At 40.7% G+C, this 26933-nt stretch overlaps 1 protein-coding gene across 1 annotated transcript in view; it reads left to right on the top strand.

The window, feature by feature from the left end:
- LOC111151934 (caldesmon 1) overlaps window positions 1–26933 on the top strand; it is a 184168-nt gene that overhangs the window by 54611 nt on the left and 102624 nt on the right. The window contains exon 2 of the mRNA XM_022510159.1: window positions 9478–9570. The gene's annotated coding sequence lies outside the window, so the exon portion shown is untranslated. The remainder of the gene's footprint in view (window positions 1–9477; window positions 9571–26933) is intronic.

The following is a 26933-nucleotide window of genomic DNA, read 5'->3' as shown; positions in this document are numbered from 1 at the left end:
CAGTCCACTGTGACAATGCCATCATAGAGGCATTAACAAAATACTATGGGACAGAGAGGAGGAAAAACCCTTCAAGGTAGATTATCATTCTCATTTTTTTTTTAGTATAGTTGACATAGAATGTTACATTAGTTTCAGGTGTTCAACTTAGTGATTTGACAAATTTATATGTTATGCAGTGTTCACCACAAGTGAAGCTACTGTCTGTCCCATTACATCACTATTACAGTATCATTGGCTATATTCCTTATGCTGTGTCTTTTATTCCCATGGCATATTTGTTCTATAATTGCAGGTTGTGTCTCCCTCTCCCCTTCACCCATTTTTCCCAAACTTTCACCCCCTTCCCTCTGACAACCTTCAGTTTGTCCTCTGAATTTATAGGTCTGATTTGGCTTTTTGTTTGTTTGTTCACTTGTCATTTTCTTTCTTTTTTTTTTTTTTTAAGATTTCACTTATGAGTGGAACCATACAGTATTTTTCTTTCTCAGTCTGACCTCTTTCACTTAACCATCACACCAACTAGGTTCATCTATGCTGTCTCACATGGCATGATCTTAACCTTTTTATGGCTGAATAATATTCCTGTGTCTGCGTGTGTGCACATGCATGTGTGTATACACCAGATTTCCTTGTCTGTTGTTGGACACTTAGGTTGTTTCCATGTCTTGGCTATTGTAAATAATGGTGTAATAAACATTGGGGTGCCTATATCTTTTCAAATTAGTGTTTTTGATTTTTTTGGGTAAATACCCAATAGTGGAATTATTGGATTATACGGTATTTCTGTTTTTAACTTTTTGAGGAACCTCCATACCGTTTCCCAGAGTGGCTGCACCAGTTTATATTCCCACCAGCTGTGCACAAGGTTTCCTTTCTCTCCACAACCTTGCCAACACTTGTTATTTTTAATCATTTTGATTTTAAAACAAGTGACTGATATCCAACAAAGAATTTCCTTAAGGTCATACCTCTATTATGACCCCACAGGCTGTACTCTCTCACAATTCCATGCTGCTTTCAAGGGAAAGACCAATGTCCAACCCATCCAAATAGTTTAAAGCTTTTTCAGTCAGCAATGTGGTGAATCTGTTCATTGCAGAATGCCAACAGAACTTTTACTTTCATTAAATCATTGACTTTTTCTTGAATTATATGAAAATTTCCTTAGTTTCTTGCTTTATTTAACCTGCTTGGCTAAATAAATTCCTAATATGGAATCCTGTTAATGCACCTTGTCTCTCTCATATACTGTGTTCTCTGAGTATCTTTATATGTCCTATGCATAATTCCATAGTAATATGAAAAATGTAACTCACGAAAACCAAGAGACTCTATCCCACAGACCTACCTAACAGTTTACACTGAAATACAAGTGTACTGTGAATAAATATTACTCAAGATACATAGGCAAAAACTTAAATGGAAACATACGATTTAAACAATTAAAGAGGAAACCTCGTGCAAGAGCTTGATGCACACGTGCAGCACTGGAGGTAGATTTGGGAAGGTGGGTGGTTGAAAGTGAACAGAAGAAACAGTGTGGTTAGTGAGCAAGGGGCTGAATGGACGTGAAGTTTCACCACATCTTAAGATGATAAGTAGCCCCTGTATTTGAATTGCTTTGGTATGGGCCACTTGCAAAAACATTCATACTTTCCCTTCTAAGATATAGTAAGCCAAAATATATCTATGGAAAGTTCACTAAGTCATTGGTAAATAATCCCGTGTTGACTTTTAATTTAGAAATAACTGGCCAAATTGATCCTAGCCTTTCCGACTACAGTTTTCCCCCTACAGAGTACATTGATTTGTATTACCTTCTTGTTTTCTCTCATTGTTTGTCTTTTTTTATTGTATTTTCCTACTGGCATAATATATGACCAGAAATATTGAACATGCATGATTTTATGTATTTTGAGCTCATAAATTCCCTTTAGTTGTCATCTTTCCTGAGGGAGGCTTCATCTTTTTCTCTTCACATGTTATAAAAATAATCTTTTTATTGATGTATAATGTACTGGAAAGCGTACAGATCATACTTGTACAGCATATTGAATTTTCACAAAATGAATATAATGATAGAATTCCCTCCCAGATCAAGAGACACAACATTACAGGGCGCCTAGGTGGCTCATTCGGTTAAGGGTCTGCTTTCAGCTCAGGTCATGATCCCAGGATCCCAGATTGGGCCCAGCCTGGGGGGGTCCATGCTCGGTAAGGAGTCTGCTTCTCTCTCTCTCCCTCTGCTCTTACTCCCCACATGTGTGCATGCTCTCTTTCAAATAAGTAAATAAAATCTTAAAAAAAAAAAACAAAAACAAAAACAGAACATTACTAGCACCCAAAAAAACCCCCTTTGTGCCCCCTTTTACAGTCAACCTTTGCCCCCTTACCCTCACTACCTCAGGATAACCGTTATTCTGATTTGTAACACCAAGTATTAGTTCTGTGTGTTTTTAAATTTTATGTTAATGGAATCCTCTTCTCTCTCTCTCTCTCTGTGTGTGTGTGTGTGTGTGTGTGTGTGTGTGTGTGTGTGTGTGTGAGACTTCTGTTATTTAACATCATGCTTCTGAGATTCATTGCCTGAGCAATACTTAGATCATTCTAATTGTTATACAGTATTTCATTGTTTGCCTCCCACAACTTAGACTTTACTATTGGTAGACAATGAGATGATTTCTGGTTTTGTCTATTATTTAAAAAGTGCTGCTGTGAGCATTCTATTCTATTTCATGTCTTCTGATGAATACATACATGGGTTTTGGGTTTTTTTTAAGATTTATTTGTTTATTTGAGAGCGAGAGTGCAAGTGCAAGTGGAGGGAGGGGCAGAGGGTGAGGGAGTGAGAATCCTCACGCAGACTCCCCACTGCGCACAAAGCTGATGCAGGGCTCAATCCCAGGACCCCAGGAAAATGACCTGTGCCGATACTAAGATCAGACAAGCAACCAACTGAGCCACACAGATACCCCTGGATTTTTGTTGTGTACATACCTAAAAGTAAGATATCTTGGTCACAGGATACACAATTATTCCACTTCAGTAGCTGAAACTGCCACATGTTTTTCCTAGTGTTTGTACCACTTTACACTCCCACAGCAGTGCCTGAGAGTTCCAGCTGCTCACCAACACTTTGAATTGTCCGTCTTTTAAATTTCAGCTATTCTAACAGTGTATGATTTTAATTTGAGTTTTCTAGTGATTGAGATCCTCTTTTGTGAAGTGCCTATCAAAACCTTTACCCATTTTCCTACTGGGTCATCTACCTTTTTCTTACTGATTTTGGGAATTCTTTTTATATTCTGGATATAAGTCCTTTGTCAGATATATGTATTGCTAATGTTTTTTTCTCAACCTGTGGTTTGACTTTTCCCTCTCTTTATGGTTCTTAATTTTAATGCAGTGAAACTTATCAATTTTAATTTCTTTATGATTAGTGATTTACAAAATCTTTGCTCATCTCAAGAACCTGGACATATCTTCTACTTTTTTTCTGAAAGCTTTTATGTGTCAGCTTTCACATTTAGATCTATACTCAATCTGGAATTTTTGAAGGGTGTGGGGTGGAGGGTATGATGTTAAACAGAGGTCAAGACTTAGCTTTCTTTTTTTCCATAAGCATACCCAGTTGAAGTGCTGTTTCATGTTGTTTTCCTCCACGTGGGGTTAACCTGTGTTCTGGTAGTTTGATAGATTTGGAAAGTTAACTTTAGCTGAATTAGGGCTGAGGTCAGTTTGTATCGCTCTGTGGATCTTCATTCTGCCCCTTCTCCTTGAGCAAACTCTCCAAGGGTTCTATTGCGATTGTGTCCCTAGACACTTTCTTCTTCTTTTTTTTTTTTCCTTGCTTCCATTTTTTTAATCAAGGCATAATTTACATATAGTAACATTTGCTCCTTTTAGTAGAATTCCATTAAGTTTTGACAAATGCATACGGCTGTGTAAAAACCACCACAATTAGATACAGAGTACCTCTGTCAAGTCCAAAATGGTTCCTCCTTCTTGAAGCGTTTCCTACTCAGCTCTGTGCAGCTGCTGAAAACTGTGCTGCGAAGATGTGTCCTGCTTGGTTTCTTGTTCTCTGTCATGTTTTTGTGTCTTAAGGATTCAGCAGATGCCTTGAGGGAGATATCACTGAATGTGAGGCCACTTTTCCAGACCTTCTTTCTCTCCAGGATGTTGGCTCCTTAAGTCTTGGTTACTGCAACAGCACTCTGATGCCTTCAAACAGTTTTTTGGAATTTTACCCAGATTTTCTAGCTGTTCTTGTGAGCACTAAACTGCCACAAGCTACTTGTTTATAGGCAAATGCATAAGTCGGTCAGTCTGCATTAAACAGACTCATTTAAGAACCTCCCCAAATTTTTTCTTGGGTATAAATCTCCAAAGAGTAAAAGAAGTGTCATTATTGGCAGCCATGACTACTCCAAGTGCTCAGTCATGGGAAGAGCTTTGGAATCAAACAAATCTGGGTGCGATTCCAACTCTGCTACTTATTAACTATGTGATAGTGAATCTGAATCTTAACTTGCCTTCAGATGGGGCTAATAAAAACCACTGGTTTCCTAGTTTTCTTTTGAAGATTAAATGAGATAACAGATGTCAAGTACCTTGCACATAGTAGGTATTCAATAACTGATAGATACTATTTTGTAATGTATTATCATTTCTCTTGGAGCTATAAAGTACACTCATCTCTTAGAAATGATGGGGAGGGGGCTGGGAGGCTCAGTGGTCCCTGCAACACAGTACCCTTTGTTGAGCAGCCTGTTAGATGCTAAAAGGGGTGAGCTCAGCTGAGCTTGTTTTATTCACAACCAGAACAAAGTCATTCATAGATACTGAGACATGCTCAAGACATTTTTCCCCCCTTGGAAAATCATAGAATTATATACAAACCATGTGAATTGGAAGGATCTTAAATCTCTGTTCCAAAAAAATTCATGTTACAGATGAAGGAATTGAGGGCCCTAAAGTGGTTAAATGACTTGGTCAAGGTCAGTTCTCTTGTTAGTATTTATTTAAGTGACCAAATTCCCTAAGATCACATATTTCTTCCCTTATAAAACACTCCCAGCTCCCATATTCAACTATAAACGAAAAACAGAGACAATTCACAAGAGACAATTAGTGATGTTTTATTGTTACTGGCTCATTCTGACTAAAACCCATAGATCTATTTTTAAATATTTTATTTTAATTTCCATCCCCACAAATTATGTGACTTCCTGCCAACTACGACTGACATAGCTACTTACCATTCCTTTCCCATTCCAAGGATTATGTCCTGTAGCTTTTCTTTCTTCTGTTATTAAGAAGTATTCTGCCTTACCCTCTAATGCACAAGACTGAAAGGAGCTCACATAAACCCACGGACAGCAGCTCTCTTCAAGTTTGCCAAGTGAGAGGGGGTGCAGGGGACCTCCATCATTCTGGGCACTGAATGCAAAGGTGGCCATGTGCGTCCCTGGCACTCTCCTCTATGGGTAGGGCCAGATCACCAGCACCACTGCCACTGTCATCATTTCCAGCAAAGGCAGTATTTTAAGGATCATTTTTTGATAAGTCCCTTGTTCAGCTCATTTCAGCATTGTGTTCTCTGCCAACAGACAGATAGGCCTGAGTCCCTTATGGGCCAAGTAACTTGAAAGAGTTTGCACGATCACAGAGCACACAGTCATCTTATAAAAGCCTCTACCTCATGCCAGGATTCTCAAGGACTCCTCCTGGAACACTCTTTCCCTAGATCTTCACATGGGCTACTCCTTCCTAGAAATGGATCTTCAGCCTCAGTGTCTTCTCTTTGGAGAGACCATCTTTCACCATGCAACTCTGGTGGCCTTCCATTGGCCCTCTATTGCAACTTGCGGTTTTATTTACTATCAGAAGCACGTGTATTGTCTCTACTCCACCAGAACACAGGCTCTGGGCATGCCATCCTTGCTCATCCCCGTGGGCCCCATCCTGGTGCAGAGTACTCACTCAGTGAATCAGTGAATGTGGGCGTGGTCCTTTAAATACACCCAGCAGGCTGGATCAGCCCTTGGGTTTGAGTACTCGCTTCACTACTTACTCGTTGGGTGAATCGAGGCAAATGACTTAAATACAATGAGCTTCTTAGGGCTAAGACTGAACCTCACTAGGTTGCTATAGAGATCAGACCAGATAGACGTGTACCAGGTGCTTAGCACAAGGGTTGGCACTAAGAGTCCTTAATACATAGTATTTATCGTGTCCGTAAGGAAAGCAGGGCATATTATAAGAGTCATGGCAGATTTTTAAAGATAAATATTAATGTTAAAATAAGGGGTCCTAATACAACCACATAAAATTTTAAAGTAATTAAAACCTGGTTCTCGGCTCTACAAAGTTATTCATTTTTTATAAAGAACCCTAATTTAACCTTTGCAATAACTACCTGTTATAATTACCTTTGAAGACCCTCCCCTTCACCCAACCCTTTGGTATCCATTTGGAAAATGACATCTTTCTGTGAATACTTGCGGTAGGAATTTTAAGGTAGAATTGTAATCACTTTTTGCAAATTTGTACTGGCAATGTAACCTAGGACGGTGCTGGTTTCTGTTTCTCATGCTACCGACTGGCTTTAGCTAGGGTTTTTTTTTTTGAGGTTTTTAAGAAAATCACTACTCTTGGGGCACTAGAAATCTGATTGAGAGAAGAGAAATTTCTCCTTTCCTTTTATTACACCTTGATTCTCCCAGAGCGAATGCTTTCATATAAAACCCAAATGTCCTCACATGCCTGAGCAGATGGTTCAATCAAAGGAGCAATAAATAGCACCTGGCTGTTTGCCATGGGCTGGGAAGGGGGTTGTGGGAAGAAGACAGGCTCACTTGCCTAACACAATCCTTCTCTCTGTCGCTTTCCCTCATCCTTCATCTTCGGGCTTTTCCTTCTTTACCATCCGGTCTAGACCCAGCTTTGCCTGCAGAGAATTTCAGTAACTGCCTCTGAGCCAGGTCAGCCGGAATCCACGCATTGGGCACTGAATTAAAAGCTTAAAGGGGTCCAGTGAATAACATTTCGCCCTGGAAACTATTGGAAGTTGCACGGTAACTAATGGCAGAAAAAGATTTTAAAACAGGGAGTAAGCACTTCATAGGTTTTGTGGCCCTTCGATTCAAACTTGGAAAATAGAAAGGAGGGTATGTCTGAAGGCAAACTCCACTTCTCAGTCACTTTGCCATTCCTCTTGGAAGCCTTCCTTTTCTCTCTTTGCCTCACGAACAAGAAAGTTCATGAACATAGACCTGGCCGCTACAGACCAAAACCAGTTTTTCCCACTGGTAGCATTTTCTTCCTCTATTTTTCCTTTATTCCTTCCTAAAATTTATTCTTTCCTAAAATTAAAAATAAAAATGCTGAGGGAATTGAACGTAGGGAAAGGAAAACTAGGCACATAAATACTGATCCTTTCAGAGGGTTTGGAGAAGGTACTGGGAACTGTTTTCTCTGCCAATTTCAGTGTCTCTCAGTATGTTCAGTTTCAGTCCAGGCATACAACTCTTGCTTCCTTCTAGTCTCTGATGTCTTTGTCGAAGCTGGAGTGTCAAGGATGGGCGAGGGTCCGATAATCTATATCACATTCCGAATATAGGCAACTATTTTTAAGTTGCAGATTCCTGGGCACCTCTCTAGAGTATCCCGTATATTTTTTCAAAGCCCCCCCCCCAGAAGATTCTGATGTGCAGCCAGACTGAGAACCCCTCTTCTAGGGGTTCAATATACCATAAACACCATAAGGCCAAGCACCAGGGCTGTTTGTTCGTTTTCATGTCCCTGATATGTTCCTGGGACACAGGGCACTCAATATGTATGTGTCTATAAATTAATTTATAGGCGCAGTCTTTGTAATCAGTTCTCGTCTAAACTCCATCCTCAAGTAGTCTGCTAAGTTTTTAGCAAGTGGTTCTTATTTTGACGGGAAGAAAAAGGGAACAGAGACTGCCTTGAAAACTAATGAACACTCATATACACAAACTTTGGCCTACGGTTTTGGGAAACTCATCCATGGTTTCCATTCATTCATCCAACAGATATTTCTTTTTGTCCTACTACATTCTGGTGGGGGACTAGGAGCTATAAGGAACCAGATTATGAAACAGCCTTAGGCAGGCTTTCCATCTAGGAAATGTCTCACTATTTTATTGTCCCCTTCTCCTCAGGTTTATAGAAAAGATCTCCAAAGTTGGACCCACAGTAGAAGAAAAGGAATCTAAGTGGGATTCGGAGCTCTTTTCACCTTCTGGCTTTGTAACCCAGAAGTGTAATTATATGTTTTATCATTCCAACTGGATTTTAGTCTCCTTAAGATGAGGGCCACATTCCCAGAATGCTGAGCCAGGAACGTTAGCTGTAGGACAGTACCATAGATGTTTGCACTTGGGACCGATGGGAAGAGATGGTAGAGGTTGAGGGAAGGGAGCTATGGATAGCCTGAGTGGCCATTCAAAATTAAGGAAAGGGATGACACCCAGATTTGCTGACGAATCTGTGAGCCCCTCAAGGTTCCCTGATCCTTAGTCTGCAAAACAGCCTTTCTCAGATGGATACAAACCGTAAATAACATGCTAGGCAGCTTTTCGTTTAGTTTTATTTTGTTCTGTCTTGTTTTACCTGTGAAAACTGAAATGAGGATCTAGGAATCCAGATCCAGGTTCTAGCATGAGATTCCAAGCCAGTCCCTTCACCTCTGTGAGCTTCTGTTTTCTTCCAATGCCCAGTGGCAGAGGCTGGGGATGGATGAAAGCCAGCTATATTCTTAAGGTCCCCTTGAGACCCATTACTCTACTTGATTAAAGGCAAACATTAAAAGTGTAAAATTGCATTTCATACTCATACTCATTAGACGTCCTTGTTGCATCATGTTGGGAAAGGTTTAAGGGTGTGATGGTGATTTACTGTCACAGTTGTTATTTCTTTGGTCTTTTCTAATGTTTAATATTTATTGCTGTATTTCAAGTACAAGAGAGTCAACTCTAGATTATCTACTAGTACATGTCTATAATTGTAATCCTCCAGACTCTCTCCTACCAATTACTCAAGTTCCTGAACATGATCAACAGAAGACTCTGGACAAAGCAAAGGGTCCAAATGGTCTTTGAGAGTCTGAAGCTTGGGAGGATTGAGATTTGGGCTTGGAAGGTGTCCTTAACTATGTTCCAAAGCCTTTGTCTTTGATAATTGGCATTTGTAGTACTCCCTGTTCTGTCTTAACTATACCACCTTCTCTACCCCATTATTTATAATAAGTTAGGGGTTGACACTGGAGTAATTATATTCATTTTCTTTACAATCCAATTGCACAACATCCATCAGTGCCTTATTTCCCCTTTAAGGTCCTAACTTATAATAATACCTGGTAAAAAATTATATTTTAACACATACAGTTTACATTAACTAAAATTCATTCCATTTAATCATGTTTCAATTCTCCTTTTATACCAGGTATCATTAAAACATTTTAAGATCCTTCAGTCAAATTCTACAAGGATTGGTGATCAACCAGAAGGCTCAGAAGCAACATCTGATTGTGCACCTGTGAGTAGCATATATATTATTGAGGGAGAGGAGAGGCTTTCTTTTTAGCAATTACACAACCAGTCTGTGCCTAATTTTTTAAATTCTTATGCCTAAAGATGCACGTGAGAAGCCAGGCCTTCTGCTGTGCTCCTCATAGCTTATTTACCAATTAATCTATCAAGTTTGGAAGAACTGTTTTTTCTGCTTTGTAATTTGATTTCTTGCTTTATTTTTTCCCACATATATAATATCTTAAGCACAACAGTCCCAGATCAATAGTAATGAAGTCCTCACTTCCTGCAAAGAATGCTGATGACTTGAGGGACTAGGGAGATGATGAGTCAGTCTTCCCCAGTGCAGAAGCTCACCTGTGCACAGACGCTGGTGGTTTCAGGGGCAATAAGTACCTTTCACTGCCTGTGAGCCCTCCTCAGCCAGAAGGAGAACTTCCACAGGCCGAAGGTCTGCTGGGGAGCAGAAAGAGGGGATTTCAGAAGGGAGAGGATGTAGAAAGTAAAGGAAACTTCACTGGTTCACAGTGTTGCCCAGGCTGGCACCAGTAGGAGGGAAAGTTTTTGAGGAATTTAGCGTGGTTCCCAGGCAAGTGTTATTTCCGGATTATATCCCTTGCACCCTGTATTAGTTTGCTCGGTTGCCATAGCAACATACCACAGACCGGGTGGCCTAAACAACAGAAATTTCCCCACAGTTCTGGAAGCTAGAAGTCTGAGATCAAGATGTCAGCAGGGCCGGCTTCTCCTGAGGCCTCGCTGCTTGGCTTGCAGATGGCTTTCTTCTCGCTGTGTCTTCACGTGGCCATCCTCAGTGCACACACGTGTTTGGTGTCTCTCTCTGCGCCCGTCTAATCTTCTGACAAGGACACCAGTCATTTCACATTAGGGCTCACCCTAATCACCTCATTTTAAGTTAATCACCTCTTTAAAAACTTGATCTTCATATACATTTATGTTCTAAAGTACTGGGGGTTAGGACTTGAACATATGAATTTGGGGCACTGTAATTCAATCCATAACGCCCCAGCATCCTTTGTTTCTAATATGCAGATTTCTGGTTTATTGAAGATGCACTTCCCTCTGATTCTTCTCACCTGACTTCCATAGCATGGACATCACGCTGAGAACATTTGGTTGTGCTGTGATGTGTTGTAGTCCTTTGTGTGCAGCTCTCATTTTCCAATAACATAGTGTTATTTTTGAAATTGAGGAGTGTGCCTTTTACATGTCTCACAGGTATAGGGAAGTTTCATATATAGTAAGACATTTAATAATATTTATTGAATGAATGAATACATAGATGCTTAGATGTAGCCTCTGAACCTACAATTTATTTGCTCTAAGACTCTGCAAATGATGACTCTTAGTGGTACTTTCTCCTCATTTGCTGCCCTCTACCACAACAAGTGGAAATGAACATTGGAGAGGGACTGAAAGAAAAATATGATTAGCTGACCCCAGGAGACTTACCTCTCTACTCAAGAAGGTCGGAGACAGTAAACAGCACGAGCCTGCCTCAGATCCCATCACTCTTCTGTGAGAGCACTGTTCCAGGAGATAGGAGGGAAGGATGATGAGTTTAGATTGGGATTTACTGAGTGTGAGGACTTGTGGGACTTCAAGGGCATACTCCAGTCTGAAGGTAGGTGAGAGAGAGCTAGAGACAGATGTTCCCTGTCAAAACCTCTGCTTAAGAATTAGAACCACGAGGGCGCCTAGGTGGCGCAGCGGGTTAAAGCCTCTGCCTTTGGCTCAGGTCATGATCCCAGGATCCTGGGATGGAGCCCCACTGCGGGCTCTGTGCTCAGCAGGGGGCCTGCTTCCTCCTCTCTCTCTGCCTGCCTCTCTGCCTACTTGTGATCTCTGTCTGTCAAATAAATAAATAAAATATTAAAAAAAAAAAAGAATTAGAACCATGAGAATGGAGGATGTCATCCAGAGAGATTGTGTGGAAATAGAAGAGCGATGTTTCCAAAATGCCACCAGAAATTGTATGCAGAAGGTTTTCTTGGTAAATTACAGAAGAACCCTCCTGTGAAAAAAAATCCACATGCTACTTCTAATGAGGGTTTGTAAGAACATATATATTAACTAATATATGCCTACCTATTTCTCTCTCATTTATTTTTTTTTAAAGACTTTATTTATTTGACAGAGAGAGATCACAAGTAGAGAGAGAGAGAGAGGAGGAAGCAGGCTCCCTGCCCAGCAGAGAGCCCGATGCGGGACTCGATCCCAGGACCCAGAGATCATGACCCAAGCCGAAGGCAGAGGTTCAACCCACTGAGCCACCCAGGCAGCCCTCTCTCATTTATTTTGACCTATTCTATTTCTTCTTCTGTTCTCTCCTTTGGGTCTATGCCCCAAACCATTACTGTGGGGCTTGCCCTCCCCAACTTTGCCAACATCTAGCTAACTATATCCATGAGCATGTGTTTGACTCCCCAGGTTTCTGCCAATGGGGTCTCACACCTCAGCTCCTTCCTTTGTGGCCATTCTCTTCCATCAGCCAATCAGAGCTGATCAGACTGCACAGTAGGGGAGCCTTGGGATTAGATTCCTCAATGTCCAGAGAGACTGAAAGTAGATCCTTCTCAGGATCAGGTGCATAGACCAAATCATCTTGTCTAGACAGCCAGTAAAGCGCTCAGTAGGGGGAGGGGGCCACTTTCACACTGATCTCCTTCCTTAGTCCATTGATACCTGCTGGTTTCCCCCCTCCTCTATCTGTGCTCTCAAGGAGGCTTTGGCAATATTTACAATTTCACGGCCAGATCAGAATGGGGGCTGGGGGAGTGTGGACGGGACATGATGGCCATAACAATCTTCTCCTAAGTCCTACCAGCAAATGTCATTTCTCACAGGACCTGTTCATCTCAGCACCAGTTTCCTTAATTTTTCCTGCTTTCTATGATACAAACAAAAGAAGGACAGATATTTATTCATTTCTTCTATTTTTTGAAGTATTACTTTTCTTCCTTTGCATTCTCTCCTTGCATTTTTTTTCTTTTTTTCTCCTCTCTTAGTTCTCTTTCTTTAGCAGAACCTTGATTTTTCCTTGGATTGTCCGATTATCAGTGGAAGAGGCTTTCTGAGGTCTGGAAACTTCCTCCTTGTCTACACACCCCACCCATGTTCTTTAATGAACTGTGAGATACCAACTTTCTTGATGTACCCACACCCTCACTTCCCTCTTGGTGTTCTTCGAGGAGCCAGGAAAAGATGCCAATTTTTATGCAGCTATCCAGAATACCAGTGACACCTGAGTCAGTGATTTTTACTCAAATTGTTATTTACATAACATGAGAAAAGAGAAATTTTGTAGTCGAGAGAAAATAGCTCTACAATCCATGAATGGCCTAGGTGGGGTGTTCCAAATGAATGGTGGCCAGTGGCCAGCAGAGGTGCCTCCCGACTGGGTTTCATTAATTTCAGTCAGCTACAAGGTTTGGAGAGAAAGAGGATTTTCCTATGAGCATGTAAAAGAAATGCTTTGAGTTGTAAGCCTTTGCCCTTGTTTAAGAACAGCATAAATGGGAGATTTTATAACCACTGTGGGCCAGTATTTTTGGAGTCAGTTGAAGCTCCAGATGGAGTGGAAAGAGAAGTTTCTTTTTTTCTTTCTTTTTTCTTGAGTTTTGCAGAATGAGTCTCCCTGGGCACCTTTAATAAAGTGCTCAGTCTCTTGTTTAGTTCAAGTGTGCCCAAGCTTGTTATCGCAGGATCTGAATGGGGCTTTCTTATAACTAAGAACCTTTCCTATAGATTTCTGGTCTTGGCTCTAGAACCAGCCTCATATGTGAGAATGTCTTGAATCCACTCCTTCCCCAAGAGTCTCACCTTTAGGAGTCCACGCTTAGGTTCTTGTCTTGCGGTATAAGGAAGAAAATATGCAGTGAGCCCAAGTTCGGTGAGGGCTTGAAAGGACGAGAGGAACACAGTCCCGTGGTCATCTCAACATTCTGGAAACCTTCACATTAGGCAGGGTAAGAGGACATTCCAGCCTCACCTTATGCAGATTTTGTAACTTTGGCCAAATGATGAAGGTTTACAGGCCAGGGAATTGCAGCTGGCTTTAAGAGGTGTCTCTGTGGAAGTACGCATTCCTGCCTAGCAGAGCTCTTGGTGGAGGGGGTTGTACCAGGGTGGACAAACCAAGATGAGGGCCATGGAGGGCAGGGAAAAACAGGCAGCACTTTCTACAAGAAAGTCTCTTCTAGAACTCCTCTCCAGACTTTTTGTTCTAATGAATATGAGTAAAGAAAAAAAAAGAATGATTGTGCTATTCAACAGCTTTCAACCAAAATGATCAAAAGTCTTACCTGAGTGTGTAACTATGAGTGGATATATACAGTGGAAGGACATAGACCCAGCGGCTACTTTGTGCTGTTTAATAAAATGCAGTTGTGGATGACTTGTGCTACGTGCAGCCATACTCCAAGAGGGTTTACGTAGAACAAGCACTCAGTTTTAGGGGGCACATCTGAAACAGTTTCCTTCCCACCATTCTCTATATCCCAAGTCCAACTAAATGCCAAATTAAATCTAGATATTTCTTTTTTCTGAATCGACTTTTACTAAGGAAAAGGGAGAGCTGCATTCCCTGAAACAGATATTTTGGGCCAAAATTATTACTTCGGCCTTTTTTCCCTCCTCCTTTTTCAAAACAAAATGTCTATCATTCACTCTGACACCAGCGTTTAAGAGCTGGAGACAAATGGAGTCTGAATATTCACGCCAATGTGGTACAAATGAGCTGTGATTTCAGCATGCTGGCTGTTTCTCTGACAGGAGAAAAGAGGGGTTGACTAGTTTAATATCTTTGGCTGAAAACACTTTCTTATAAAAGGATGGAGAAGGCCAACATTAATACTGAGTCCTGTTACTGAATGACCAGGAAGGCTCTATCATGGAATGGGGCATCCTCCGTCTGGGGAAAGTGTGTTTATCACACCCAGACGACGCAGAGGGGGAGCGAATTCACACACACAGGCTGAGACTGAAGGAAAGACATCGTCTAAAAACATTTTCTCCACGTTCTTCAAAGAATTCCTTCCATAAGTATATTATACCCGTGATTGTGAATATGACTCCATCACAGATTTACGCAGTGTGTAAACATAAAGACATGTGTTGTAATGAGAGACTCTGGGAGTATATCTGACTGCCTCCCTCAGAAGGCTGGCTAATGGTTTAGAAATAAAGATGCAGTTGTAAGTTGGGGTTTAAGGCGGAGGCTTGTGACCACCATTAGTACTATCTGTCCTTTCTCTTGTTCCTCAAACACATATTCAATCACTCATTAATTTACTGTTTCCGGAGTATAGCGACCTGGACCCTCTCCATCTCAGGTGCTTTGTTAGGTCTTGGCTACATTAGCAATTCTACCATTCCTTCATTCTCTCCTATAAAACAGACTAATTTTTATTCAATGCAGTGGAAACTTTGGTGAATCCAATAATGCACTCAGTGACGTAAATTGTGATTTCCAATACTTTTGTTTTTCGTTGGCCTCATCTTGGCAAAGAGTCATAATATTTTAAATTTTTCTGCCCTCTTGTCCACCTGCCATGCTTAATTATGTCGTTTATACACAAAACATAGCAGTGTGCTGGCTATATCTATAATCCTACTTTGCTGCAAATTGCTTTGAAGAATGATGCATAATTGTGCCCAGTTATTATTTGTTTCCTAAATTCTGGTTTTCAGGAAACATTTTTTAAAAGGGGAACATAACTGTAGTTTCAAAGCCATCAAAAATTAAAAGCAAAGTAAGGAAACTGTGACATTTTTATGGAAGGCTCAGAAGACCCTAAGGTCTTTCAGCAGAGCTGAAATTGGAGGGCCCCTCCCTTGGACACATCTCCACCACAGCCCTTCTGCTAATTTCTTTTACATTTAATACTGTATTCTCTTTCTTAAAGAAGGCCTCCCAGACAGTCTTCACATCTCACAAGCGCGGCTCTGCCCTGAGACTGACACAAACAGATAAACTTAGATGACTGATCTTCACGTTTGAAACTAATTACGTTTTTTAAAAAAGCAAAGAAATAGTCAAAGTATGAAGTACTGTATTTTATGTTTTATGACCTTAGAATGAATTCAGCTTATTTTCTTTTTTTTTTTTTTAAAGATTTTATTTATTTATTTGACAGACAGAGATCACAAGTAGGCAGAGAAGCAGGCAGAGAGAGAGGAGGAAGAAGGCTCCCTGCTGAGCAGAGAGCCCTATGCGGGGCTCAATCCCAGAACTCTGAAATCATGACCTGAGCCGAAGGCAGAGGCTTTAAACCACTGAGCCACCCAGGCGCCCCGAATTCAGCTTATATTCTAAAGTAAATCCCACTTAAGTGAAATAATAAATCAGTTTGCCAAAACACAAATGAATATAAATAGGAGTTTCAGAGATGCCTGGGTGGCTCAGTTGGTTGGGCATCTGGCTTTGGCTCAGGTCATGATCCCGGAGTTCTGGATTAAGTCCCTCATCGGGCTCCTTGTTCAGCAGGGAACCTGCTTCTCCCTCTGCCTTCTCCCTGCTTGTGCTTGCTCTTTCTCTCTGTGTTAAATAAATAAAATCTTAAAAAAAAAAAAAAAAAAAACCCACACGCCCAGGAGATTCATTTTTACTTCACTAATAAACATCATAAATGGAGCTTACCCTAACATGGAGCAGGCCAAATCCTCTGGCCAGGAAACAGCACCTACTAAAGGACATTTGTACAGGAGCATAGATCCTTCCAGACAATCACACAGTCATGGTTCTTGCCACAGTCTACCCTGTATGATCCACTTACAGGTCTTTGAGATGAGTGTGATTAGAAGCACAGACTCTGGGGCCAGGCTGCCTGGATATAAATACCAGCTCTATCATTTCCTAGCTCTGTGACCTTGGAGACATGACTCACCCTCTCTGGGCCTTTTTATCTGTAAAATGGAGATAATACAGATTGTTAACAAAGATTTAGATGATATTTATAAAATTCTGAGAACTGTGCTTGGTACAGAGTAGGTGCCATTTAACCACAGGCTAAGTAAATAAACTTCTCCAGGTGGACTGTAAGCTTGTATGGGTTCTTTTGTGGGTTTACTCTTACATCCCGTCACAGGGTGTAGCCCGGCACATGATCAGCCCTTAATGAATGGCCCTATAATCAGGGGTCACAAACTGGTAACCTGAGGCCCACACTGACCTGCATATATGTGCTTCTCTTGCTCAACATGGGTTTTTTGTAGTTGTTGTTTTTTTAAAATTTGAATTTGAATGCTCTTAGAAGTCATCCATTCTTCTCCATGTGAAGGGCACATCAGGTAATGGGAGAGAAGAAGCAGAGACAAAGGCAGAAACAAAGGCTGTATTATTGCAGGGCAAAGGAGTGTGGCCTGGGCGGTGAGCTGTGTTTTCAAATTAAGGGTGGGGTCTGAAGAGGAGTCATGTGATGGGTGTAGGGAAGCCGTTTCATGGAAGGCCCCTGGGGGTTCCAGGGACCAGGATGGTGGTGTGTGGGAAGCAGATCATTCTTCCTCACCAGGCCCTTCAATAACCAAGTCATGTAAGCCTTCCCAGTCATCATCCCTCACCTGCTTATTCCCCAAGCCAGGAGTCCTACATGCCCAACAGCTTCCCAGACCCGCAGGCTGTCACTGAACGGAGACAGTAGTAAACCTTGGGTTGCTGCTGTTTCCAGTTAAAGGCATCTTTGATTGCTCCTCCTGCTAACAAAGAATATTCAAGTTCAAGTGAAATGGCCTCTCATTTCTGGGGTCAATTCAGCCTTTCTGCTATGTAACATCTGTTTTTGAAATTCGGCTGAGACCCTGACTTAAATCCATTTAACTTAAAAAGCAGCAAGAGAACATCTTGTTTTCATGAATGTCCAGGGGCTGTGTGTCAACAAATGAAAGGTCTGTTTGTGGTATTCAAAGGGGAAAAGCTGGTTGTGCGATGTTCTGCCACTGGGGTAAATTTATTATGGACTGTTCATTTCTTGGAATCATGAAAAAACAAAGTAGACCAGCTTTGTTTCAGTCAGCAAATTTTGGCTTAATCGTGGGTGGGAAACGTGCTTTTCTTGTCAGAAGGTCACTGAGCTGGATGGTTTCCAAAAAGATGCCCTCACATGTGCCTCCTGCTTCAGCCACGTGAAGTTATCTTAAGTGGATTTTCTATGTCTATATAAATTTTGGCAGACAGCATCTGATAGATCATTATTTTTATATCACTTACACAGGACCTGAGGTGGGAAAGAAGGGGTGAGATTAGTTCGCCATCCCTCAAACCTGACTAAGCTACTTCATTCCTCACGCACTTATTTAGGAGAGACAAACAGAGAAGAGTTTGATTCATCAGCACCCAGAAGAGTGAGTGTCTGGCTCAAAACAGATGTCTATATATATGTATTTGTTTAATGAATATAAACTCTGGTCTTATGAAGTTCTTATCTTATCTTATGAAGAACTTATCACGTTCTCGTTATGAATCCATGTCTCTGTGTGTATTAATATCATTCCTGTCTGAAAAAGCTGTTACTGCTGATGTCCTATTTCAGTCCAAAGAAAAGCATTAGGTCACTCCCATCACTCTTGGAGCCATGTGTTTTTCCCTTCTAACCCTTATTCCAATTTGTATTTTATTTATTTATTGCCTATCTCTACCATTAGACTGTAAGCCCAACAAGGGCAGAGTTGTCGTGTTCATGGCTCATTTGCTACACCAAGCAAGGTAGCTAGTATGTGAATATTACTTCACAATATTTGTTGATTGTTTTTCCTGATGTTTTCATTTTGATGATGGTTGTAGAGCCTTAACCACTCTTGACTCTGTATGAATTTAATCTCAGTGAAGACTACAGGGCTTATAATACAGTTGAATATGCAGAGACCTTTTGTGTGATGACACACACTCATTTGACTCTATTGAAAGTTATGGTGGAATGGGTTAGTCTAACCATCTCTGTTTTCTCAAGTTGAAGTTTTTGAGCCACATCTGCCATTATAGTTGGCCAAGATCAGTGTCATAGCACATGGCAATAGTTTCAGGGCTTTTTTTCTCTCAAACAGTTAACTCATTCCTTGTGGTATTCAATCTATGACTTCAGCCTTATTAGCAATAAATTCTGGCCCACTGAGCTACTTGGTAAAGGCAGTACAAGTATCTGTGGTCAGAAAGAAGGCATTTTTGGTGCCCAATGGACATACAGTTTAATGTGCATATTTGTTTGTCTGGTGGTCATGTATGCCTTTCTTATGATCAAGCAAGCAGGAACACTTCAGCTTGAAGGGGGAACAAAGTAGAATCACTTGCTCCATTTTGCTTTGGCTGTCTGCATAGTCAGGGCTGAAATGGGAATGATTTGTGTGTTCCAGAGGATCTCGAGAGAAATGCTCCTTCGTTTACAGGAGGTGCAATTCCACAACAGTTTCTTGCTTTGTGTACTTGAAAACATTCCCAAAGAAACAAAGTTGGATGCAGAAAAAATAATGAAAGAAAAGAAAAATAATACTCTGAATTCTGAACAATTCTGCTTTACTAGGTTGAGCTGTCTGCCAGCTGGCCACAGTGTTGACTACTTGTAATATATACTTTTGGTAGGCTGCATGTAGTTCTTGGAACTGTTTATATTAGATGGCAGAAACTTAATTATTCTAAAATTGGCAGGACTTGCTTTGGTTACTTAATACAAAATTGCTTAGTCATCTTTATACCTAGTGTGGACAGCATTGTTTGAGTGTGAAAAGCTGGGAAATGCACATGTGCTCCAAAGAGACTTTAGATCAGGTAGAAAAACAAGAAGGTATCATTTTTTGCAAGATGCTTAGCAGGTGGTTGCCACATGTTTTAATTGGACAAGCTAGGTGCCTGTTGAGTTGAGGTCCTTGATTACAAGTATTTCTCCGTTTTCCTTGTGGATTTTGTAAGAAGTAAAAACGTGCTGCTGCAGCTTCCCAGGCTACGTTCTTCTCCTGCATTTTGCAAAGTTCAGGTTTCCCAGCAAGAGGGTGAGGAACACTAGAATCAGTTTTAAGAGCAGTTTTCTTTCTCTCTGAAACAAATAAGGATGTCCTTTCAAGCTGGTTGACACCCAGGTCCTCCCTTTGCCTCTTTTGGTTTGAATACCTACCTTATCACACTGGAACTACTGCCTTCCAAAGGCAGCACAGATTTATAGAGCTCCAGCAAGGAGGCAGGCAGGCAAAATGAGTCTCTTCCGAGTGGTTTAGAGTTTGAGGTGGCGCCAGAGGTCTCCAGGTTTTTCCAGGAATGCTTGTGACAACCTCACACTCTTCCTGTGACCTGGGCTGGGACTCCTGAGAGAGATGGTGAGAAAAGATAAAAGTCCTATAGCCAATGGATAATGACACCAGGCTTGGGAGGGGTGGGTTCCCAAGCAAACATCCAGAACAGTGCCTTATGTTTCTAATTACTGAACATGGTTAGAGAGCAAAATCAGGCAACACTTTTTTTTTTTTTTAGACTGATGGAAGCATTTAAATCAGCTCTGAATGTCAGTATTTTCTAATTATGATGGAGGAGTGGCAAGGAATCTCCAAAGACCTTGGCAATTTAGAGAGTTTCAGCCCAACCCTGATTCTCTTCTTTTTTTATTCATCGTATGTCTTCTTTGTCCTTCTTTCTCTTTCCATGTTCCAGAACTAGCCTATTACCTCAGTTACAAATACCTCATATCCCTCTCCTGAAGCCAGGATGTCTTTCTAAGACAAGATTCTTTTCCACCAGAGGAAACAACCACAGCTACAAATCGCAATATAAAATAGAGCTCCATAGTGAGCCACCATCCATCCCAAGGCAGTACTAAAAGCTGGCCTGGAGACACACACGGCTTTTTGAAAGGGCCTCAGCCAAGTTCCTCCATTTACCATTTAAGTACAATGAAAGAAATGCCCTGGAATCCATTCCAATTCAACAAGTCTTCAACCTTGCTGACTATAAGAAAAAATAGTCAGTTAAGGGACTCTTAGATCGACTCCTTAATACTACTTAGAAAGATCACAAAAATGAGCAATAACCTCAAGGAGATTACCATCTTTTAGGAAAGACACATATGTACCTAGAAATTCAAATAAAAGTTGTAGATTAAGTGCTCCAATAGAAATCCTTAGGTATCCATACAAACTCATGTCAGTGAGTAAGTGGTTCAGGGACCCTGTAGTCTTATGCTAGTCTTAAGCCTATACTGTGAGTCCTTTCTTATGGGAAGAAAAGTCCAGAACTCTCCAAACTCACAACTGGGCAAACTACCATCTACATGATTCATGTGAAAGGAAAGAGGAAGCAGTCTAGGCACTTTTCAAATTATTATTTAACTTCTGTGTAGATTTATGTATTATGTCCAAGAGATATCATGGATAATTTCCCTTGGTTTGGTTTCAGAGCTTTTCATCTAAGATTATAAACTCCTAGAAGATAGCCTCTAACTTGCTTCATAATTCTAGAACACAATAAATGCATTTGAGGATCATCATGAATAGAATTTGAAAAATTCACTAGGGAATGATTTGTCTCCAATTAAAAATAGCATGTCCTTCATGTACAAACCTGTTACCACTGGCACATAACTCTGAATTGTCTCCGGCAACATAACTGGATATGTATCCTGCCATCTGAACTGTCTGACCCTGCTAATAATACCTTGTATCAACATGATAGCTGGCTAAGGCTCTGGATCTAGGTGGTGGTGGTGGTGGTTTTTTTGGGGGGGAGGAGCAAGAGAGGGAGAGAATCTTAAGCAGGATCCATACCCAGCACAGAACGTGACGTAGAGCTCAATCTCACGATCCTGAGATCATGACCTGAGCCAAAATCAAGAGTCAGATGCTTAACTGACTGAGCTACCCAGGTGCCCCGGATCTAGTTTTTGATCCCTAAATGTTAGTTGGAAAACCAGTCACAAAGAGCAGACTCCCAGGTTGCCGATATTTTTACAGCTGAGTAGACCAGAAAGGCCAAAGGGTTGTGCAAGTCAAATCACTATTGTGTAAAATACGGATAATCTTTGTACCATGTTTACCATTGGTAAAGACCTATGAGCGCTGATCTTGTGTTGCAAATAAACCACTCGTGGTTCCTTTTACACATTTAGAAGTGTGATCTTTCTTCAGACGGTGTCTCAGCTGCCTTTGCTTGTGCTGAGCACTTTACTTACTCGGTAGCAAGTGCTTAGTCACAATGAGACTGTCTCACCCAATGACCCTCTGCAAGAGAACAGAGAAGTTACTCATGAAGGGATTAAAAGAGCACATCCAGGCTTCCAGAAGCTGTCCTATACCACAGCCCACGTATTACTCCATCTCCTCTATGAGACTATCGGGTCTTTCAAGTCTGAGACCATGTCTTACACACCGTCTTATCTCTGAACTGCAGAACATTACTTCACACAGAGCAGTCATTTCATGCAGGGAGTTAGAAGGCCTTCCGGGGGAGCTTTCTAACAGAACTTTCTGTGGTGATGAAAATGCTCTCTGCGTTGTCTTATATGGTAACCACAGAGCACTTGAAATGAGTTAGTGAAGCTGAGAAACGGAATTCTTTATTTTATTTACTTTTCATTATTTTTCACTTGAATTGTCTCACATGACTAGTGACTACCATATTGGACAGCACAGCCATAGAATCTTAAAAACTATCTTTCACTACAGCCCTACCTATTATTGGATAGTTCTGTTGGGGCAAGGACCCCACCCTTTTACATCAGAATTAGCTTCTGTTATCAGGCATATATTTAGAAAACACATTTACACATTTCTTCTGCCAAAGAGCATTTTTGGTTCTCACACAGACACAGACTGGTAGAGAAGTTCCATCTTTGCCTCAGCGTTCGCACCTATGCCTTTGACCTCTCTCTAGGGGCCAAGAGCAGAAGTGGCCCCATGCCTGTTCTAAATTGGTATTAACCTATGCCTTTCAGTGTAGTTTCCTTGAGTTTACCAAGGAAAAGTATTTTAAACTCTGGGGGCGGTGGGGAAGGGCACAGAAGTAATTGTGTTCCACATTTTCACTTCTCCTCACTCTTCTCAGAATGGTGTAGAGATTATTCTAACTACCAGCGGTGGTTTCCCACTGATTGGCTGTGGTTCAGGAGCTCTTGCCAAAGTTCTGTACATCTCTGTCTTCTTTCTTTAAATGGAGATGAATCTTCTTTTCCTACCAGAGGGTCAAACAGTGATTGCCCTAGAGATCAGAAGTGCTCCAAATAGAGCAGAAATGTTTATGCTAACATTTCAAGATGCGACCTGAAGTCCCTAAATGTGTTGTCTTCCCAAGTGCTGGAATCAGTGTACATAAACACCATTGCTTCATAAATCTTAAATGCCCAAACTGTCCAGTCTTAACTAAGGTGAAGAGAGGACACAAAGACATTGATTTTAGTCATGTTAAGTCTGTCAGTGTTTTGCAAATGGAGAAATACAAATAGATAAAAAAGTAATGATAAAAGACTGAGCAGGAATGGAGAGAGAAAAAAAAAACACAAACAGGCCATAACCTGTTAGCCTGCTCTTAGTGTGGCTTCATGTTCTGGATTCCACTGACTGGAGAACAGAAACAACTTGAGAAGACAGAGCTCTTCAGGTTGATCCCCTTGATTCTTACTCTGTGTTGCTGGTCTTGACAAATGTGCCTTGGTGATTGCATGTATTTTTTTTTTTTTTCTTAAGTAGCACAGATTTTTGGAACAAGATGGTGAAGGTTGAGCTAAAGTTAAGTCCAAACTGTATGTTACAATCCATGTGTTTATTTGGTTTTTGAGTCCCAAATGAACTATTCTGTTCAGAAAAGAGCAAAGCAGGTTGATAAATTGAATTTTTTTAAAAAGGACAAAAGTTCATTTTCTACAGTCAAAAAGAAAACACTGCCAGATTTACTGTGTAACTACTGCAAATGTGGGTTTATATAACTTTTGAGATTCATATATAGTCTTTTACCAAAGTCTTTAATTCACTTTGCAAACACTGATCAGTCAATAAAATATAGAGATGAATCAGCTTGAATTACATTTTCCATTCTCAGAATGGTAAAATCTAGAATAAAAATCTGATGGTTCAAATCAGCTATAATTTCTGGGTGCCTACTATGTCCCGATAGTGAAGAGATTTTTTAAGCAATGTTATCTATATTCATAAGTGGCCTTAAGAATGAAAATATACAGAAAATATCTCAATAAAATATTTAAATACTAGTTAGAACAATCGAGCGGTGGCAAAGCAGTACATTTATTAATTACCAAAATAAATGATAGATGTTCAAGGAGAGAGATAGTCCCTTCTAAGCTAGAGTCCTCAGGAAAGCCAAAATGAAAAAGTGAAATCTGAGCCAGGAATTCATGACTTAATAGAATATGGACAATGAAATGGGGAGCCCATTCCAGATAGATGCGATGTGTGAATTGCAAGTGCAGAGAAGGAAAATTGACGTGGTTGAGAAGCAATAAAATAGTTTTATCTAGGATGCTATCAGACAATGTGCTTGGAAAGAAAGTTAATGCTTTCTAAATTAGAAAATCAGAAGAGCATGTACGTGGATATCATTTAGACCTGAAAAGGAGGAAACATGGACATATCATGTTTGATGCATCCATCTTTGCTGGATGGGAGAGCAGGCACGGAACCAGAGTATTACATAGAGTAGGATGAAACCTTTGACCTTGTCTAGTCCAAGCACCTCATTTCACATTCCTAAGTCTGAGTCCAGATCACTGTTTACCAAGGGTTTGCGGAGAAAGACAACCGAAGGATTGAAGTGAGTGAAGACCATTCGAAGGGCAGAGGTGAGGAATCCTACAGGAGATGTGACACCCAGGAATCATCCAGTACATGTAGGATGGAGAGAAGCATCACTTAGCCACAGTGAGCACCCAGCTGAAATTCACACAGAACTTTGAGGCAGAGAAAACATGGATCCTCCCACAAAGCCCTGAATCTCGAGAATAAAAACCAGAAAACAGCTGATAGTTGTGATCCAAAATTGAAGATGGATATGATAGACCTGATAGAAGTTTAAAGAAACAAGGAAGTCTGAAATACAAGTTCTAGGAGGACAGGGACCTTTTCAGTCTTGTTCACTGTTGTATCCCCAGGGCATGTGATAGAACTTGGGATCACAGTAGGTGCTCAGTAAATGCTTATTGCATATTGATGGTATACATGTTTTTTTTGGTGGGACTTCACTGAATGAGTTAGACCGTGAAATTTGCAGTGGGTAAATAATGGTGACTAGTCAGAAAGATCTGTATAATAATGGTTATGAGTCTTGAAACATTAGGGTTCCTTGCAATAAAAGAAAAATTGTTACATTGGGGATGAAGTTATAGTGGTCAGAAGAGGAAGGTGTATAATAAGGAAGATGCAGTGCAAGAGAAGAAACTCTTAATATGACAAAAGTATGCAGTGATACTGTCCAGAATCCGAGCGTCCTGGTTTATGAGTATTAAAAAGAAGTAACCAAAAAAAATAAAAAAATAAAAAGAAGTAACAACAAAATAATAGAGGCTTAATCAATATCTGCAAGGTTTAATTTAATTGAGATCTCTGAGACATGATAATTCTGTTATTTAAACCAAATGGGTGTACAATTGAAGAGGCATGGGTAATTTTGAAGATCACTTCTTACCTAAGTTTATATGATCCAATGAATTAGACCAGAGGTCACTGACAATAGTCTTCTCAGAACTTTCCCAGGGCACTCTCATTTATTTCCTGAAAGGGGAAACAGTTCCTAGAGGGAAATAATGGATTAGTCCAAGAATATTATAGTGGTTAAAAGCACACACTTTGAAATCTGTAAAACGGGGATTTTAATAGCTACTTTACAGGTTTATTATGTAGATAAAATAATTTAACATATTTTTAAATGGCCCAGCAGAGCTGTCAAGCCACAAAAAAAAAAAACATAGAGGAAACTTAAATGCCTATTGCTAAGTGCAAAAAGCCAGTATGAACAGGCTATATACTGTATGATTTCAACTATATGACATTCTGGAAAAGGCATAGTTATTACATAAACAGTAAAAGGAGCAGTGGTTGCCAAAGGTTGGGGCAGGTGAGGTAGGGAAGGGTGAAGAGATGGAGAACAGGGGCTGTGCAGTGCAGGGAAACTATTTTGATACTATGATGGTTGATACATGATACAACATCAGGTGTGAACCTAATGTGATCTATGGATTTTAGTTAATAATAATGTGTCAGTATTGGTTCATCAGTTGTAACAAGTGCACCACACAGCTACAAGGTGTGAATTAGGCTGTACTAGTTTTCTAGGGCTGCCATAACACAGTACCACAAAAGGAGGGGCTTAGGACAGCACAAGCATTGTCTTCAAAGTTCTGGAAGTTAGACATCCAAAATCAAGGTGTCAGCAGGGCTCCCTCTCACAAAGCTGTTCCATCTCTCTCTCTCAGCTCTGCCCTCTACTTTCTCCGGGCATTCTCCCTGTATCTTTACATTGTCTTCTCTCTGTGTATGTCTGCTCCTGTGTCCAGATTTCCCTTCTCTATGAGAACACTAACAATATCAGATTAGGGCCCACTCATCTTAGCTTGACTTACATCTACAAAGGCACTCTTTCCAAATAAAGTCACATTCTGAGGCCTTAGGTCTTCAATATATTTTTTAGGGGGGCGGGTTACACAATTCAGTATGAACATAAAAGAGACTGGGCAGGGGAGAGGAAAGGATGAGAACTCTGCACTTTCTTTTTTTTTGTTTTTTTTTTTCTTTTTTTTTTTTTTATTTTGTCTTTAAACTTGAAACTATTCTGAGGAATGGTATCCATTAATTTTAAAAAAAAGGTAAGAAAAAAATAACCCAACACATTGTACATATTCAATAAACGTTAGAGACTTCTGGATGCTGCATTAACTTATCCAGTGTCCCTGACACAATAGATTTTATTCTTGATGCATTCCAAGATGAGCTGTAACATTGCCCGAAGATCCCAAGGCCTTCCCCAACCCATTCACTGTTCAGTTTGTGATGATTTGAAGGTAGATAGGACTTAGCTCTCTCCCTGGCTTCTCCTCATAATAACTGAGTGGTAGATTAGAAAGCTGTCTGCTCACAATGTTCTCCTGCCCTTAAGTGGATTTTGTGGTGGCATTACCAGAAGGAAAGGGCTGCGTGTTAACTGATTTGGAATCTGTAACACTGACTTATTTCTTAATTACAGCAGCATAGATTGTGCCCTGTCTTAAGAAAATCTAGTATTTGGGGGCGCCTGCGTGGCTCAGTGGGTTAAAGCCTCTGCCTTCGGCTCGGGTTGTGATTCCAAGGTCCTGGGATCGAGTCCTGCATCGGGCTCTCTGCTCAGCAGGGAGCCTGCTTCCTCCTCTCTCTCTCTCTCTCTCTCTCTCTCTCTCT

The sequence above is a fragment of the Enhydra lutris genome, unplaced genomic scaffold (assembly GCF_002288905.1).
Source record: "Enhydra lutris kenyoni isolate GAN:26980312 unplaced genomic scaffold, ASM228890v2 scaffoldscaffold27, whole genome shotgun sequence".
NCBI classification, from domain to species: Eukaryota; Metazoa; Chordata; class Mammalia; order Carnivora; family Mustelidae; genus Enhydra; species Enhydra lutris.
The sequence above is the reverse complement of the archived record's forward strand: the minus strand, read 5'-3'. Positions and strand labels throughout refer to the sequence as shown.